Source organism: Triticum dicoccoides, chromosome 7A (assembly GCF_002162155.2).
Source record: "Triticum dicoccoides isolate Atlit2015 ecotype Zavitan chromosome 7A, WEW_v2.0, whole genome shotgun sequence".
NCBI lineage: Eukaryota > Viridiplantae > Streptophyta > Magnoliopsida > Poales > Poaceae > Triticum > Triticum dicoccoides.
This window is the reverse complement of record NC_041392.1, coordinates 215793857-215813839: the sequence shown is the minus strand read 5'-3', so window position 1 is coordinate 215813839 and position 19983 is coordinate 215793857.

Sequence of the window (19983 nt, the reverse complement as noted above, 5' to 3'; positions counted from 1 at the left end):
GTGTACTCCAAGATGATATATAAATTATGCTCAGAAATTTAAAATGTAGCTTATGGTTACAAGTGTAGATGATAATATAAAGTACCTAGAGAACTGTGGAGCCAAACACCATATTGAAATGAGCACAGAGATCATGTATTACACCCAAGGTCTCCAGTTTAGGCGCAGAGAGGATGGTTATTTGCAACGGTGAATAACTAGAATCAAGGATCAACCTTTGAAGTGAAGGGGCATCTTGGATGATGAGCTGCCTTTCGTCAAAAGAAATTCCAATTCTTACAAGGTTAGGCGACTTTATTTGGAGACAACCGATTCTAACTGTGAAAACAAGCACCAAGCACTCCAGCGCAGGGCAACTGGAGTGGATGATGATGTGCGATGAGGCCTCCGATATACGAACCCGCACAAGTGAAAGTTTCTTGAGAAATGGGAGTCGAAGGTTTAGTACCAGATTGTCTCGTAGGTAGCACTGCACAAAGGTGGCGGTGTGGAGAGAGGACGAAAACCCCGAGATGGACATCGGTGCTGAGGGCACAAGTTCATGGCGTTCGATATGTGGTATGTGATTTCTAGGGGAATAGTAGAACTCAAGCAGCTGTAGTTCTATGAATTCAGGGGATTCCAGCCAGGCGTCCACCGTGCAGGGCATGGTATGCTTGCTCTGGTAGCATAACGGGATGCAGAGGCTTTGAACGGAGCCCTAGTGGGAGGAGATGATGGCTCTGGGGATTTCAAAATCATTGAAGAGAGATAGCTGATGACAGTCGAGATTAAGGGGAACGACACGCCATAGAGGGCGCCACCGAATTGAGAGGACTTGGGTGTGGCAGTAATCCTTGGTGGGGAGAAGCGAGATGATCTCCCCAAGGATGGCGTCTGGGAGATTGCTGATGCGGTCCACCTGAGATTCTACGGGTTCCTGAGATCCGGTGGGGGCGGGGTCGCCGCTTCTCCCCGCGCTGCCGGGTGCAGGATCTACAACATGCGTCACCGCTGGCGGGAGCCTCATCTTCTTGGCGCTGGGGTCTGCCGACTCCATTTTCCTCGAGGGCGTCGCGTCGCGCTCACGGATTTGAGCAGAGTAACGAATGACGAGCCTAGTTGTAGTGCAAGCGAAGAAGAAGGGGAGCTGGGGGTTTCTATAGGAGTGAGGAAGAAGGGGAGCTGGGGTTTTTTGTAGGAGTGAGGTGAGGAATTTGGGGGTATGAGTGGAGCGAGCTGACGTCAGGTGGGTGGGAGCGAGGAGGAAGAAGAGCACCTAGGTTTTGGGGGGGGGGGTTGTGTGCTGGGTGTGGGTAGCGCCTCTCATTCAGTAAATATATGGGCTTTTGAATTGATTTTACTATTTACTAGTGTGGATGGGCTGTTTTATCCTGGGACCTGAGAAACAATTACTACTAGTACAGTGGAGACACTCTACAGCTACCCAGAAAAACAATTACTACTAGTACAGTGGAGACACTCTACCGCTTCTGGCTCCTCCTAGGTCATTGAAACGTCTCCCTCTACTGAATGTCGTTATACTTTTGTTCACCGACATGTAGGCCATGCAGTGCACGGGCCGAAATGCCATTCACCAAATTAGAAGGTAGTATGCAGGCGGAGAGTCACCCCGGTCGTAGCGCGTTAGTAACGGGCCGTCGTATCACAAAACCCCACCTCCCCGCAGTCTAAGTTTGACGGACGAAGCAACCATCATTTCACTCTTCGCTAAATCCCCTTCTCCCTCACCGTCTTCAAGAAAGGCAACACTTGCATCTGCCACTGTTCTTCTCTCTGAACGAAGGGAAGGTAAGCGGATCAGTGATGTTGGTATATTTTCGTTCAGAGAAAAAAAGAACTTTTGCAAAGCAGTAACCGATCCTCACTCTATTTTTTGTTTCATTGTCATTGCGATTGTGTTTTCCTTTCAGTGGTCTCCTAGTATTCGTCAGTTTCATGATGGACCAAGGAGAACCAGGCAAAGATCTGCCGATATTGGAGTAGACGCGGGAGGCTGGTCCCCACGAGATAGAGAGCTCCAAGAAAATGGAGGCAACCACCGAGGCGACCCCAGATACTGAGATGGTCAACGCCCCGTTTGAGGTTACAGCCCCCGTGGCACTGCAAGAGCAGTTTTCCCCCTTCGAGGATGTGTCCCCCCTGCTGAGATGCCCAAGGTGATTTCCTTCTTTGCCGATCTCGATTGTGGTTTTTCATCTAAGTATGTGGTGATTTTTTAGAAAAGGAAGTATGTGGTGATTAATAATGCAAAATTTTATTAGCTTTGATGCCATGGTATACGTAGTGGTTTAAATAACTTGTGTTTCTTATACTGAAAAGTAATTCAGATTTTGTTTCTGTTTCAATTAAAGCCCTGATGCAGACAAGGATTGTGTGGTTGTACATGTCACTCGCTATGAGGCAGACGACCTGAATATACGCACTGGGAAAACAGAGTTCTTAGGCTGTTGGATCCTGGAAGCCATTTGCGGTTATACCAATGAAGAGTTGTATTCCAGCCTCACTATTGTCAGGCGTGTTGTCCAGGGTGTACTGAAGCACAAGAAGTTATAAGCTACTCCTTCGTTTGTGAGGAATACTGTTCTTGTCAAGCTTACGTAGGAAGTGTTGGGGAACGTAGCATAAATTCAAAATTTTCCTACGTGTCACCAAGATCTATCTATGGAGTCATCTAGCAACGAGGGAGGAGTGGATCTACATACCCTTGTAGATCGCGCGCGGAAGCGTTCAAGAGAACGGGGTTGATGGAGTCGTACTCGTCGTGATCCAGATCACCGATGATCCTAGCGCCGAATGGACGGCACCTCCACGTTCAACACACGTACGGAGCAGCGACGTCTCCTCCTTCTTGATCCAGCAAGGGGGGAGGAGAGGTTGATGGAGATCCAGCAGCACGACGGCGTGGTGGTGGAAGTAGCGGGATTCCAACAGGGCTTCGCCAAGCGCTGCGGGAGGAGGGAGATGTGTCATGGGAGGGAGAGGGAGGCGCCAGGGCTTAGGTATGGTTGCCCTCCCTTCCCCCCACTATATATAGGGCCAAGGGAGAGGGGGGGCGCAGCCTTGGCCCTTCCTCCAAGGAAGGGTGAGGCCAGGGAGGAGTCCATCCTCCCCAAGGCACCTCGGAGGTGCCTTCCCCCTTTAGGACTCTTCCTTTCCTTATCTCTTGGCGCATGGGCCTCTTGGGGCTGGTGCCCTTGGCCCATATAGGCCAAGGCGCACACCCCTACAGCCCATGTGGCCCCCCGGGGTGGGTGGCCCCACCCGGTGGACCCCCGGGACCCTTCCGGTGGTCCCGGTACAATACCGGTGACCCCGAAACTTGTCCCGATGGCCGAAATAGCACTTCCTATACATAATTCTTTACCTCCAGACCATTCTGGAACTCCTTGTGACATCCGGGATCTCATCCGGGACTCCGAACAACTTTCGGGTTACCGCATACTAATATCTCTATAACCCTAGCGTCACCGAACCTTAAGTGTGTACACCCTACGGGTTCGGGAGCCATGCAGACATGACTGAGATGACTCTCCGGTCAATAACCAACAGCGGGATCTGGATACCCATGTTGGCTCCCACATGTTCCACGATGATCTCATCGGATGAACCACGATGTCAAGGACTTAATCAATCTCGTATACAATTCCCTTTGTCTAGCGGTATGATACTTGCCCGAGATTCGATCGTCGGTATCCCGATACCTTGTTCAATCTCGTTACCGGCAAGTCTCTTTACTCGTTTCATAACACATCATCCCGTGATCAACTCCTTGATCACATTGTGCACATTATGATGATGTCCTACCGAGTGGGCCCAGAGATACCTCCCCGTTTACACGGAGTGACAAATCCCAGTCTCGATTCGTGCCAACCCAACAGACACTTTCGGAGATACCTGTAGTGTACCTTTATAGCCACCCAGTTACGTTGTGACATTTGGCACACCCAAAGCACTCCTACGGTATCCGGGAGTTGCACAATCTCATGGTCTAAGGAAATGATACTTGACATTAGAAAAGCTTTAGCATACGAACTACATGATCTTGTGCTAGGCTTAGGATTGGGTCTTTGTCCATCACATCATTCTCCTAATGATGTGATCCCATTATCAATGACATCCAATGTCCATGGTCAGGAAACCGTAACCATCTATTGATCAACGAGCTAGTCAACTAGAGGCTTACTAGGGACATGGTGTTGTCTATGTATCCACACATGTATCTGAGTTTCCTATCAATACAATTCTAGCATGGATAATAAACGATTATCATGAACAAGGAAATATAATAATAACTAATTTATTATTGCCTCTAGGGCATATTTCCAACAGTCTCCCACTTGCACTAGAGTCAATAATCCAGTTCACATCGATATGTGATTAACACTCAAGGTCACATCCCCATGTGACTAACACCCAAAGAGTTTACTAGAGTCAATAATCTAGTTCACATTACCATGTGATTAACACTCAATGAGTTCTGGGTTTGAACATGTTATGCTTGTGAGAGATGTTATAGTCAACGGGTCTGAATCTTTCAGATCCGTATGTACTTCGCAAATCTCTATGTCATCTTGTAGATGCAGCTACTATGCTATATTTGGAGCCATTTCAAATAACTGTTCTACTTGGAGCTATACTAAATTGTTGCTCCATTATACGTATCCGGTATCTCTACTCAGAGCTATCCGGATAGGTGTTAAGCTTGCATCGACGTAACTCTTTACGTCGAACTCTTTATCACCTCCATAACCGGGAAACATATCCTTATTCCTCTATGGATAATTTAGACCGCTATCTGGTGATCTACTCCTAGATTACCTTTGTACCCTCTTGCCAGATATGTGGCAAGGCACACATCAGGTGCGGTACTCAGCATGGCATACCGTATAGAGCCTATGACAAAAGCATAGGGGACGACCTTCGTCCTTCCTCTTTCTTCTGCCGCGGTCGAGCTTTAAATCTTAACTTCATACCTTACAACTCAGGCAAGAACTCCTTCTTTGACTGGTCCACCTTGAACACCTTCAAGATCATGTCAAGGTATGTGCTCATTTGAAAGTACCATTAAGAATTTTGATCTATCCTTATAGATCTTGATGCTCAATGTTCAAGTAGCTTAATCCAGGCTTTCCATTGAAAAATACCTTCCAAATAACCCTATATGCTTTCCAGAAATTCTACGTCATTTCTGATCAACAACATATATTTATCAGAAATTCTATAGTGCTCCCACTCACTTCTTTGGAAATACAAGTTTCTCATAAACTTTGTATAAACCCAAAATCTTTGATCATCTCATCAAAGCGTACATTCCAACTCCGAGATGCTTACTCCAGTCCTTAGAAGGATTGCTGGAGCTTTGCATACTTATTAGCATCTTTCAGGATCGACAAAACCTTTCGGTTGTATCACATACAACCTTTCCTCAAGAAAATCGTCGAGGAAACAATGTTTTGACATCCTATCTGCAAGATTTCATAAATAATGCAGTAATCGCTAATATAATTCCAACAGACTCTTAGCATCGCTACGAGTGAGAAAGTCTCATCGTAGTCAACTCCTTGAACTTGTCGGAAAACATCTTAACGACAAGTCGAGCTTTCTTAATGGTGATACTTACCATCATTGTCCGTCTTCCTTTTAAAATCCATATGTACCTAACAGCCTTACGACCATCAAGTAGTTCTTCCAAAGTCTACACTTTGTTTTCATACATGGATCCTATCTCGGATTTTATGGCCTCGAGCCATTTATCGGAATCCAGGCCCACCATCGCTTCTCCATGGCTCGTAGGTTCATTGTTGTCTAGCAACATGACTTCCAAGACAGGATCACGTACCACTCTGAAGTAGTACGCATCCTTGTCATCCCACGAGGTTTGGTAGTGACTTGATCTGAAGTTTCATGATCACTATCATAAGCTTCCACTTCAATTGGTGTAGGTGCCATAGGAACAACTCCCTGTGCCCTGTCACACACTAGTTGAAGAGACGGTTCAATAACCTCATCAAGTCTCCACCATCCTCCCACTCAATTCTTTCGAGAGAAACTTTTCCTCGAGAAAGGACCCGATTCTAGAAACAATCCCTCATTGCTTTCGAATCTGAGACAGGAGGTATACTCAACTGTTTTGGGTGTCCTATGAAGATGCATTTATCCGCTTTGGGTTCGAGCTTATCAGCCTGAAACTTTTCACATAAGCGTCACAGCCCCAAACTTTTAGGAAATGACAGCTTAGGTTTCTCTAAACCATAGTTCATACGGTATCATCTCATCGGAATTACGTGGTGCCCTATTTAAAGTGAATGTGGTTGTCTTTAATGCCTAACCCATAAACTATCATGGTAATTCGATAAGAGACATCATGGTATGCATCATATCCAATAGGGTGCAGTTATGATGTTCGGACACACCATCACACTATGGTGTTCCAGGCTGTATTAGTTGTGAAACAATTTCCACAATGTCTTAATTCTGTGCCAAACTCGTAATTCAGATATTCATCTCTATGATCATATCATAGATATTTTATCCTCTTGTCACGATGATCTTTCAACTTCACCCTGAAATTACTTGAACCTTTCAATAATTCAGACTCGTGATTCATCAAGTAAATATACTCAACATCTACTCAAATCATCTGTGAAGTAAGAACATAACGATATCCACTACATGCCTCAGCACTCATTGGACTGCACACATCAAAATGTATTACCAACAAGTTGCTTTCTAGTTCCATTTTACTGAAAATGAGGCTTTCAGTCATCTTGCCCGTGTGGTATGATTTGCATGTCCCAAGTGATTCAAAATCAAGTGAGTCAAAACGGTCCATTTGCATGGAGTTTCTTCATGCATATACACCAATAGACATGGTTCACATGTCTCAAACTTTTCAAAAACGAGTGAGCCCAAAGATCCATCAACATGGAGCTTCTTCATGCGTTTTATACCGATATGACTTACGTGGCAGTGCCACAAGTAGGTGGTACTATCATTACTATCTTTTGGCATGAACATGTGTATCACTACGATCGAGATTCAATAAACCATTCATTTTAGGTGTAAGACCATTCAAGGTATTATTCAAATAAACAGAGTAACCATTATTCTCCTTAAATGAATAACCGTATTGCGATAGACATAATCCAATCATGTCTATGCTCAACGCAAACACCAATCTCGATGGTAGAGGGAGCGTACGATATTTGATCAACCTTGGAAATACTTCCAACACATATCATCATCTCACCTTTAGCTAGTCTCCGTTTATTCCGTAGCTTTTGTTTCGAGTTACTAACACTTAGTAACCGAACCGGTATCTAATACCCTGGTGCTACTGGGAGTACTAGTAAAGTACACATTAACATAATGTATATCCAATATACTTCTATCGACAGCCTTCTCATCTACCAAGTATCTAGGGTAATTCTGCTCCAGTGGCTGTTCCCCTTATTACAGAAGCACTTAGTCTTGGGTTTGGGTTCAACCTTGGGTTTCTTCACTAGAGCAGCAGCTGATTTGCCATTTCATGAAGCATCCCTTTTTGCCCTTGCCCTTATTGAAACTAGTGGTTTCACAAACCATCAACAATTGATGCTCCTTCTTGATCTCTACTTTTGTGGTGTCAAACATCGCGAATATCTCAAGGATCATCATATATGTCCCTGATATATTATAGTTCATCACGAAGCTCAAGCAGCTTGGTGGTAATGACTTCGGAGAACCATCACTATTTCATCTAGAAGATCAACTCCCACTCGATTCAAGCGATTGTTGTACTCAGACAATCTGAGCACAAGCTCAACAATTGAGCTTTTCTCCCTTAGTTTGCAGGCTAAGAAAAATCGTCGGAGGTCTTATACCTCTTGACGTGGGCACGAGCTTGAAATCCCAATTTCAGTCCTTGGAACATCTCATATGTTCTGCGATGTTTCAAAAACGTCTTTGGTGCCTCAATTCTAAACCATTTAGCATTACGCACTGAACTATCATGTAGTCATCAAAACGTGTATGTCAGATGTTCGCAACATCCACAGACGATGTTCGAGGTTCAGCACACTGAGCGGTGCATTAAGGACATAAGTCTTCTATGAAGCAATGAGGACAATCCTCAGTTTACGGACCTAGTCCGCATAATTGCTACTATCAACTTTCAACTAATTTTTCTCTAGGAACATATCTAAACAGTAGAACTAAAGCGCGAGCTACGACATAATTTGCGAAGACCTTTTGACTATGTTCAGGATAATTAAGTTCATCTTATGAACTCGCACTCAGATAGACATCCCTCCAGTCATCTAAGTGATTACATGATCCGAGTCAACTAGGCCATGTCCGATCATCACGTGAGACGGACTAGTCAACATCGGTGAACATCTTCATGTTGATCGTATCTACCATACGACTCATGCTCGACCTTTCGGTCTCTTGTGTTCTGAGGCCATGTCTGTACATGCTAGGCTCGTCAAGTTAACCTAAGTGTTTCTCATGTGTTCCGAGGCCATGTCTGTACATGCTAGGCTCGTCAACACCCGTTGTATTCGAACGTAAGAATCTATACACCCGATCATCATGTGGTGCTTCGAAAGACGAACTTTCACAATGGTGCACAGTTAGGGGGAACACTTTCTTGAAATTTTAATGAGGAATCATCTTATTTACTACCGTCGTTCTAAGCAAATAAGATGTATAAACATGATAAACATCACATGCAATCAAACAGTGACATGATATGGCCAATATCATATTGCTCCTTTTGATCTCCATCTTCGGGGCTCCATGATCTCCATCATCATGATCTCCATCATCGTGTCTTCATGAAGTTGTCTCGCCAACTATTACTTCTACTTCTACAGCTAACGGTTAGCAATAAAGTAAAGTAATTACATGACGTTTATGTTGACACGCAGGTCATAAATAAATTAAGACAACTCCTATGGCTCCTGCCGGTTGTCATACTCATCGACATGCAAGTCGTGATTCCTATTACAAGAACATGATCATCTCATACATCACATATATCATTCATCACATCCTTTGGCCATATCACATCACATAGCATACCCTGCAAAAACAAGTTAGACGTCCTCTAATTGTTGTTTGCATGTTTTACATGGCTGCTATGGGTTTCTAGCAAGAACGTTTCTTACCTACGCAAAAACCACAACGTGATATGCCAATTGCTATTTACCCTTCATAAGGACCCTTTTCATCGAATCCGATCCGACTAAAGTGGGAGAGACAGACACCCGCTAGCCACCTTATGCAACTAGTGCATGTCAGTCGGTGGAACCAGTCTCACGTAAGAGTACGTGTAAGGTCGGTCCGGGCCGCTTCATCCCACAATGCCACCGAATCTAGATTGGACTACTAACGGTAAGAATATTGAACAAAATCAACGCCCACAACTACTTTGTGTTCTACTCGTGCATAGAAACTACGCATAGACCTAGCTCATGATGCCACTGTTGGGGAACGTAGCATAAATTCAAAATTTTCCTACGTGTCACCAAGATCTATCTATGGAGTCATCTAGCAACGAGGGAGGAGTGGATCTACATACCCTTGTAGATCGTGCACGGAAGCGTTCAAGAGAACAGGGTTGATGGAGTCGTACTCGTCGTGATCCAGATCACCGATGATCCTAGCACCGAACGGACGGCACCTCCGCGTTCAACACACGTACGGAGCAGCGACGTCTCCTCCTTCTTGATCCAGCAAGGGGGAGGAGAGGTTGATGGAGATCCAGCAGCACGACGGCGTGGTGGTGGAAGTAGCGGGATTCCAACAGGGCTTTGCCAAGCGTTGCGGGAGGAGGGAGATGTGTCATGGGAGGGAGAGGGAGGCGCCAGGGCTTAGGTATGGTTGCCCTCCCTTCCCCCCACTCTATATAGGGCCAAGGGAGAGGGGGGGCAGCCTTGGCCCTTCCTCCAAGGAAGGGTGAGGCCAGGGAGGAGTCCATCCTCCCCAAGGCACCTCGGAGGTGCCTTCCCCCTTTAGGACTCTTCCTTTCCTTATCTCTTGGCGCATGGGCCTCTTGGGGCTGGTGCCCTTGGCCCATATAGGCCAAGGCGCACACCTCTACAGCCCATGTGGCCCCCAGGGGTGGGTGGCCCCACCCGGTGGACCCCCGGGACCCTTCCGGTGGTCCCGGTACAATACCGGTGACCCCGAAAGTTGTCCCGATGGCCGAAATAGCACTTCCTATATATAATTCTTTACCTCCGGACCATTCCGGAACTCCTCGTGACATCCGGGATCTCATCCGGGACTCTGAACAACTTTCGGGTTACCGCATACTAATATCTCTATAACCCTAGCGTCACCGAACCTTAAGTGTGTAGACCCTACGGGTTCGGGAGCCATGCAGACATGGCTGAGATGACTCTCCGGTCAATAACCAACACCGGGATCTGGATACCCATGTTGGCTCCCACATGTTCCACGATGATCTCATCGGATGAACCACGATGTGAAGGACTTAATCAATCTCGTATACAATTCCCTTTGTCTAGCGGTATGATACTTGCCCGAGATTCAATCGTCGGTATCCCGATACCTTGTTCAATCTCGTTACCGGCAAGTCTCTTTACTCGTTTCGTAACACATCATCCCGTGATCAACTCCTTGATCACATTGTGCACATTATGATGATGTCCTACCGAGTGGGCCCAGAGATACCTCTCCATTTACACGGAGTGACAAATCCCAGTCTCGATTCGTGCCAACCCAACAGACACTTTCGGAGATACCTGTAGTGTACCTTTATAGCCACCCAGTTACGTTGTGACGTTTGGCACACCCAAAGCACCCCTACGGTATCCGGGAGTTGCACAATCTCATGGTCTAAGGAAATGATACTTGACATTAGAAAAGCTTTAGCATACGAACTACATGATCTTGTGCTAGGCTTAGGATTGGGTCTTTGTCCATCACATCATTCTCCTAATGATGTGATCCCGTTATCAATGACATCCAATGTCCATGGTCAGGAAACCATAACCATCTATTGATCAACGAGCTAGTCAACTAGAGGCTTACTAGGGACATGGTGTTGTCTATGTACCCACACATGTATCTGAGTTTCCTATCAATACAATTCTAGCATGGATAATAAACGATTATCATGAACAAGGAAATATAATAATAACTAATTTATTATTGCCTCTAGGGCATATTGCAACAGGAAGATGACGTGGCATGCCTCCACAACCAAGTTTATCAGTGGCAAGGCCACAAGGTTGTCTTCATGAAGGTTCACAGGATTGAGCTGCTGCGGGACGTCCTCGATGATGTTCATGGTAAGGTCCGTCTTGTGTCCAGCCCAAATTAGATCGAGGCATGAAATAATTGCCCCAGCTAGTGTTTAATAGTAGTTTGGATTGTGTCTAATTATCCGAACCTTGCCTGTTATCGACCCCTCTGGGGCTAGTACTCTGTTTGAAACCGTCTATGGCAACTGCTGCTACTTTTGTGTGCCCGTGAATCATGTGAGAACCATCATAATTGTTGCCGAAACAGATGCGTCCTCACTAGTTTTTTCATGAATATGGCATGGTAAGACATAAGTTGTCATAGTTTATCATACGAGCAGTGTGTGTTTTGATGAAATAGAGCACTCGTTCGAGAACCGTGCGCCGACGTATACATAAGTACTTGTAAACACTATTGGTGCTACCCCACTTGTAAGCAGTTGTGCAAAACACGGCACATTGGCTCAGCTCGCTTCAACACTAGGCTATCGACGAGCTAACAATCAATAATCTGCTGTTTGACATATAAGCAACTATGTATCTTGTTACAGTGGTTCATGCAGTTAATTGAGGCCACAATGTAATAAATTCCAAACGTTCACACGCTAGTCCAGCGCTCATGTGGAACACTCACATTAAACTCGTCTTCATAAAAAACTTGAAAAGCATAAGTTAAGCAATTTTATACATCTCAATGATTCATAGAACATAACAAACATATACTTGTTCACAGCAAAAGACAAAGTTGTGAGAAGGTTTACAAATCAGGAAAAAAACAAGCAAGGCTTCTCTCTGAGCAAAGGGCCTCCCGGCAGGCTTAAATTTCCTGGAGTTCACTCTGGTTTTTTCTTGTTGCCACCATTCAGGGTTAGGTTCTCTCATTCCAGAATAACCAATTATAATTGTGGTCTCAGCTGGAATGCTGAACTGAACCATGCAGTGTACTGACCAGCTGAAATGCTTGTGCATTCCACTAAATTTAAGCATCGCTATTTGCAGAAAGAAGCATACCACAATGCCTCTTGTCCGCGCACCTGTCCAAAAACCCGCCGTGCAGCCGTGCCAGCTAGTCATCGGTCCATGGATGAACTGGTAGAAAGTGCATTCTGGACTAGGATGCAGTTGTTTTCTCTCGTCCCTGCACTGCAATCAGGAAGTAAAACGTACGAATCAACTTCTTTTAGATTGCGTTGGTCATTATACCTTAGTTACTACCAATGTAGGGATACCTTGAAGACGGGAGGTTAGACGATGACAGCGAGGGATAGCCATCTCATTTTGCGCAGTTGTACTAAAACTGAGTTGTGTGCTTTTGATTGCGCAGATAGAAACGATACGGAGATAGACATCCCAAAACAATATGGAGACAGACATCCCTGTTTGCGCAAATAAGAAATACAGTTATTTAAACAGTGACAGATATTACTACTTTCGCCCGTTTCCTCTTAGAACCAAGTCCTAGATTCATGCTACAACTTTCCCACTTTCTTCCCTGTTTGAACCAACGCTTTGAGTCGACTGTATGAAATAGCTTTACTTCTAATAATAGTAGAAGTCTAGGTGGCTTTGGAACAGCGGACGGAAGTAGAAAAGGATCCACATGAAGGGAGCTGGGGCAATAGAGCAAGGCAGGTTTCAAAGGAATATATACCTGAGGGTCGTCGGCATGTCGGAAATATGGCGTCGGGAGGCTGCATCTTGGCCACAATACCGCAGGGAGGAAGAAGGGGTCGGAGGCCCTCCCGAGCCGGCGCTCTCTCGGAGAGAACGACACGGCCACCGATCGGGACGCACGGGCAGCCGTTGGTCTCCTCCCTCGCCGTCGACGACAGCGTGAACGATGCACCTACACCCCTGCCCCAGTAGAGGTAGTCTGGCCGGATTTGTGACCAGCCGTGAGCTGAGAGAGAGTGTGGCCACCTATGTGTTGCTTAGATCTAGAGAGCATGAGAGAGTGAACGAGAGGAACCCTAGTAAAGCAAGCGCTAAGGCTCCTGCTTTTATATATAGTGGAGTGATTTTGTTGTACCAACTTCAAAAAAATGCGCTCCTACGTGTACCCGCGAGTGGGTGTGAGAGAACTAGTGCGTGCGTGCACCGCTTCTCTTCGTGAGAGTACAATATACTATGCCCAAAGAACGTTCGTCGCAAGAGTAATAGTACAAGTGTGTGACGTGTGAGCTAAAATAAAATGTGCGCACCGTCTTTTGTATTTTAGAAGTTCTGAGGGTAGGGTGTGAAGAGCACATATGTGCGTGACGTCTACCTGCAGATAGACGATGGGTGGGATGTGCGAGTCTGCGAGAGGACTCAGGAGAGTCATGACTCGGGAGGGTGTGTGTGCGTGAGAGAAAGGGGGGCGCGTATCAATGCAATGCATGTGTCCGTAAATCATTATCCGACAAACGTTCGCCACAAGACTTTTCCTGACGAACGCCGTAAGGACCGTTGGACCGGCATCCGACAGTGTCAGTTTTGCCATGTCATTTAACAGAACAGCGACTCCTCCTACACACAAATCTTCCACGCGAGTGTTAGCAACTGCCGTATGCTCCCTTCATTCCGAAATGCAGTGCATATAGCTTTATTGAAAATTCGAACCTCGCAAACTTTTACCGAGTTTTCGTGTACCAAATTGCACATGTAGAATACCATGTATATATCATTTCATTCATCTTCGAGAGGTAACTATAAAGTTGGTTGAGGAGTCCACAAAGAAAGACCATCATATCACCTGCAGCAATTTCAAGCATCCTTTAGTGTCGAGGAATACCATAGGAACTCTATATGATATGATTTTTATAGGATTTTTTCCTTTACAGCCAATTGGTTCATAGGAATAGATTCATATACTCCACATTTCAAAGGAAATAAACATGATATCATTTCTATAGCTTTAGAGCCACTTGGTTCATATGAATGGTTTCCTATACTCCCTTAATTTCAAAGGAAAATAAAAATTAGCGTATATTCAATAGAAAAGTTCCTATGATATGAACCAAATTACATCTCTTTTCTAATCCCTCCTCATAAGAATTGAGAAACATGTCATCTCTAGATTCAATAGAAAAGTTCCTATGATGTGAACCAAATGACATCTCTTTTCTAATCCCTACTCATAGGAATTGAGATGCTCCATGTCATCTCTTTCCCTACAACTTCCATGTATACATCTTCTATTCCTAAATAGATAGTACAACCCACTAGTAGCTTTTTTCCAAAACATGCAACTATGGCACAAGAACTATATAGTGTGCCAATAACTTTGAAAGATGGTCACTTGATGAAGCTAACCCGAGAGTGCAGAGATAGGCAAATCCGAGCACTACTGGCTGTTGGATATCATTAACATTCCACCAGATCTGCCACATGTACAATTTAGAAGACTCCATGGTTGAACTTAAGGATAATGCACAAACCTTCCGCTTCGGGTAGCTCTTGGTGTGGTGATTACCGCCATACTTCGCTGTTGTGTTGAGTACTTTACTCCATATGATTCTGAGTGTGTCTTGCGCAGCCTTGAGCCTTTGCTTCTGCTTTTTTAGACTCCTCGCGATGGCAACAAGCCTTTGATGGGCATTCAGTTGCTCCGGGTGTCTGTCCGGTGTGATGTCGTCCGGATTATTATCTTTGATAGAGTCGGGCTGTTCCGTTTGATTCTCCGTGTTGCCATAGTCCGGCGATGGTTCACCCTGTTCTAACGCTAGGTCTATATGATCGTTGTTTCTGCCGAGGCGGGATTTGGGGCGGCGCTTACGGCGCCGCTTTGACTGCTTCTCGAGGGGACAACCCTACGTTGTGTCCTTCCGTTCCTTGTCGTCGTTTCCTTTTGGTGTGTCCACCATGTATAAGTCATGTGATGAAGTGGGCGTCTGGTGCCCTGTGGGCAGTGGTTCCTATTCGTCTCCTGCATCATCGTCCATACCGTCGATGTCTTCGGAGTCGATGTTGAGCATGTCGGTGAAATCGTCGACAGTGGCTACTAAATGGGTGGTGGGTGGGCGGCGAATTTCTTCATCATCCGCATCCCAATCCCGTTGGACACAGTTCGGCCAGGATCCTCCTGACAAGGAGAGAGACCTTAATGAGTTCAGTATGTCGCCGAAGGGCGAGTGCTGAAAAATATCCGCGGAGGTAAACTGCATGATCGGTGACCAATCGGATTCGATAGGAGCGGGCGCAGGCGGTTCGGAGTCCGTGGCCGGAGAAGGATCCGGCAGTTTGACAACACGGCTCTCGTGAAGGGTAAGGTCGATATTCGGCTCGATCGCCGCTGAGGATGAGGCCTCCGTGGCAGGGTCTATCCACCCGTCCATGGACGGCGCAACTGGCTCCGAATTGAGGGTCAGAGCGGTTGCCGGTGCGATTTCTCAAACACTGTCCGATGGTAGAGCTAAATCGTACTCATCGTGACCGTGCGGCGCACAAGGCAGGGGCTCGAATCCGTCGAAGATCAAATCTCCGCGGATATCGCCGTGTAGTTTAAGCTTCAAAACCTGACCTGGTGGCCAGGGGCGTAACTTTCGATCTGCTCCAGATGGCCAAGCGAGTTGGCCCGCAGTGCGAAGCCACCGAACACAAAGATCTGTCCGGGGAGAAAAGTCTCACCTTGGACTGCATTGCTATCGATGATTGTAGGAGCCATCAATCCTAATGGCGACGACACAGAGGAACTCTCAATGAAAGCACCAATGTCGGTGTCAAAACCGGCGGATCTCGGGTAGGGGTCCCGAACTGTGCGTCTAAGGCGGATGGTAACAGGAGGCAGGGGACACGATGTTTTACCCAGGTTCGGGCCCTCTTCATGGAGGTAAAACCCTACGTCCTTCTCGATATATTCTTGATGATATGAGTGTTACAAGAGTTGATCTACCACGAGATCGGAGAGGCTAAACCCTAGAAGCTACCCTATGGTATGATTGTATGTTGTTCTATGGACTAAACCCTCCGGTTTATATAGACACCGGAGGGGGCTAGGGTTACACAAGGTCAGTTACAAAGAAGGAGATATCCATGTCCGTCCTGCCTAGCTTGCCTTCCACGCCAAGTAGAGTCCCATCCGGACACGAGACGAAGTCTTCAATCTTGTATCTTCATAGTCCAACAGTCTGGCCAAAGGATATAGTCCGGCTGTCCGGAGACCCCTAATCCCGGACTCCATCAAAGATCTTTATCGGTCAAAATGCACAACACTATACGTTCTCTTTGTCATCGGTATGTTACTTGCCCGAGATTTGATCGTCGGTATCCAATACCTAGTTCAATCTCGTTACCGTCAAGTCTCTTTACTCGTTCCGTAATACATCACCCCGTAACTAACTCATTAGTTATCATGCTTGCAAGCCTTATAGTGATGTGTATTACCGAGAGGGCCCAGAGATACCTCTCCGACAATCGGAGTGACAAATCCTAATCTTGATCTATGCCAACTCAACAAGTACCATCAGAGACACCATTAGAGCACCTTTATAATCACCCAGTTACGTTGTGACGTTTGGTAGCACACAAAGTGTTCCTCCGGTATTCGGGAGTTGCATAATCTCATAGTCATAAGAACATGTATAAGTCATGAAGAAAGCAATAGCAGTAAACAAACGATCAAGTGCTAAGCTAACGGAATGGGTCAAGTCAATCACATCATTCTCCTAATGATGTGATCCCATTAATCAAATAACAACTCATGTCTATGGTTAGGAAACTAAACCACCTTTGATCAATGAGCTAGTCAAGTAGAGGCATACTAGTGACACTATGTTTGTATATGTATTCACACATGTATTATGTTTCGGTTAATACAATTCTAGCATGAATAATAAACATTTATCATGAAATAAGGAAATAAATAATAACTTTATTATTGCCTCTAGGGCATATTTCCTTCAGTCTCCCACTTGCACTACAGTCAATAATCTAGATTACACAGTAATGATTTTAACACCCATGGAGCCTTGGTGTTGATCATGTTTTTCTTGTGGTAGAGGCTTACTCAACGGGTCTGCAACATTCAGATCCGTATGTATCTTGCAAATGTCTATGTCTCCTACCTGGACTTGATCCCGAATGGAGTCGAAGCATCTCTTCATGTGCTTGGTTCTCTTGTGAAATCTGGATTACTTTGCCAAGGCAATTGCACCAGTATTGTCACAAAAGATTTCCATTGGACCCGATGCACTAGGTATGACACCTAGATCGGATATGAACTCCTTCACCCAGACTCCTTCATTCGCTGCTTCTGAAGCAGCAATGTACGCTGCTTCACATGTAGATACCACCACGATGCTTTGTTTAGAACTGCTCCAACTGACAGCTCCACCATTTAATATAAACACGTATCCGGTTTGCGATTTAGAATCGTCCGGATCAGTGTCAAAGCTTGCATCAACATAACCATTTACGATGAGCTCTTTGTCACCTCCATAAACGAGAAACATATCCTTGGTCCTTTTCAGGTACTTCAAGATGTTCTTGACCGTTGTCTAGTGATCCACTCCTGGATTACTTTGGTACCTCCTTGCTAGGCTAATAGCAAGGCACACATCAGGTCTGGTACACAGCATTGCATACATGATAGAGCCTATGGCTGAAGCATAGGGAACACTTTTCATTTTTCTCTCTATCTTCTGCATTGGTCAAGCATTGAGTCTTACTCAACTTCACACCTTGTAACACAGGCAAGAACCCTTTCTTAGCTTGATCCATTTTGAACTTCTTCAAAACTTTATCAAGGTATGTGCTTTGTGAAAGTCCAATTAAGTGTCTTGATCTATCTCTATAGATCTTGATGCCCAATATATAAGCAGCTTCACCGAGTTCTTTCATTGAAAAACTTTTATTCAAGTATCCTTTTATGCTGTCCAAAAATTCTATATCATTTCCAATCAACAATATGCCATCCACATATAATATTAGAAATGCTACAGAGCTCCCGCTCACTTTATTGTAAATACAGGCTTCTCCAAAAGTCATATAAAACCATATGCTTTGATCACACTATCAAAACGTTTATTCCAACTCCGAGATGCTTGCACCAGTCCATAAATGGATCGCTGGACCTTGCACACTTTGTTAGCTCCCTTTGGATCGATAAAACCTTCAGGTTGCATCCTATACAACTCTTCTTCTAGAAATCCATTCAGGAATGCAGTCTTAACATCCATTTGCCAAATTTCATAATCATAAAATGCGGCAATTGCTAACATGATTCGGGTCTCATCGTGGTCCACTCCTTGAACTTGTCGAAAAACTTTTGCAACAAGTCGAGCTTTGTAGACAGTAACATTACCGTCAGCGTATGTCTTCTTCTTGAAGATCCATTTGTTCTCGATGGCTTGTCGATCATCGGGCAAGTCAACCAAAGTTCACACTTTGTTCTCATACATGGATCCCATCTCAGACTTCATGGCCTCAAGCCATTTTGCGGAATCTGGGCTCATCATCGCTTTCATAGTTTGTAGGTTCGTCATGGTCAAGAACATGACCTCCAGAACTGGATTATCGTACCACTCTGGTGCGGATCTTGCTCTGGTTGACCTACGAGGTTCGGTAGTAACTTGATCTGAAGTTTCACGATCATCATCATTAGCTTCCTCACTAATTGGTATAGATGCCACAAGAACCGGTTTCTGTGATGAACTTCTTTCCAATAAGGGAGCGGGTACAGTCACCTCATCAAGTTCTACTTTCCTCCCACTCACTTCTTTCGAGAGAAACTCCTTATCTAGAAAGGATCCATTCTTAGCAACGAATATCTTGCCTTCGAATCTATGATAGAAGGTGTACCCAATAGTTTCCTTTGGGTATCCTATGAAGACACATTTCTCCGATTGGGTTCGAGCTTATCAGGTTGAAGCTTTTTCACATAAGCATTGCAGCCCCAAACTTTAAGAAACGACAACTTTGGTTTCTTGCCAAACCATAGTTCATAAGGTGTCGACTCAACGGATTTTGATGGTGCCCTATTTAACGTGAGTGCAGCCGTCTCTAAAGCATAACCCCAAAATGATAGCGGTAAATCAGTAAGAGACATCATAGATCGCACCATATCTAGTAAAGTACGATTACGACGTTCGGACACACCATTACGCTGTGGTGTTCCAGGTGGCGTGAGTTGCGAAACTATTCCGCATTGTTTCAAATGTAGGCCAAACTCGTAACTCAAATAATATTCTCCTGCACGATCAGATCACAGAAACTTATTTTCTTGTTATGATGATTTTCCACTTCACTCTGAAATTCTTTGAACTTTTCAAATGTTTCAGACTTATGTTTCATTAAGTAGATATACCCATATCTGCTCAAATCATCTATGAAGGTGAGAAAATAACGATACCCGCCACGAGCCTCAACATTCATCGGACCACATACATCAGTATTCATCGGACCAAAATAGATAATATAATAGCATGGAGCAATCAAAAATTATAGATACGTTGAAGACGTATCAAGCATCCCCAAGCTTAATTCCTGCTCATCCTCGAGTAGGTAAATTATAAAAGAAGAATTTTTGATGTGGAATGCTTTCTAACATATTTCTCAATGTAATTTTTTCTTTATTGTGGCATGAATATTCAGATCTGAAAGATTCAAGACAAAATTTTAATATTGACATAGAAATAATAATACTTCAAGCATACTAACTAAGCAATTATGTCTTCTCAAAATAACATGGCCAAAGAAAGTTATCCCTACAAAGTCGTATAGTCTGGCTATGATCTATCTTCACCACACA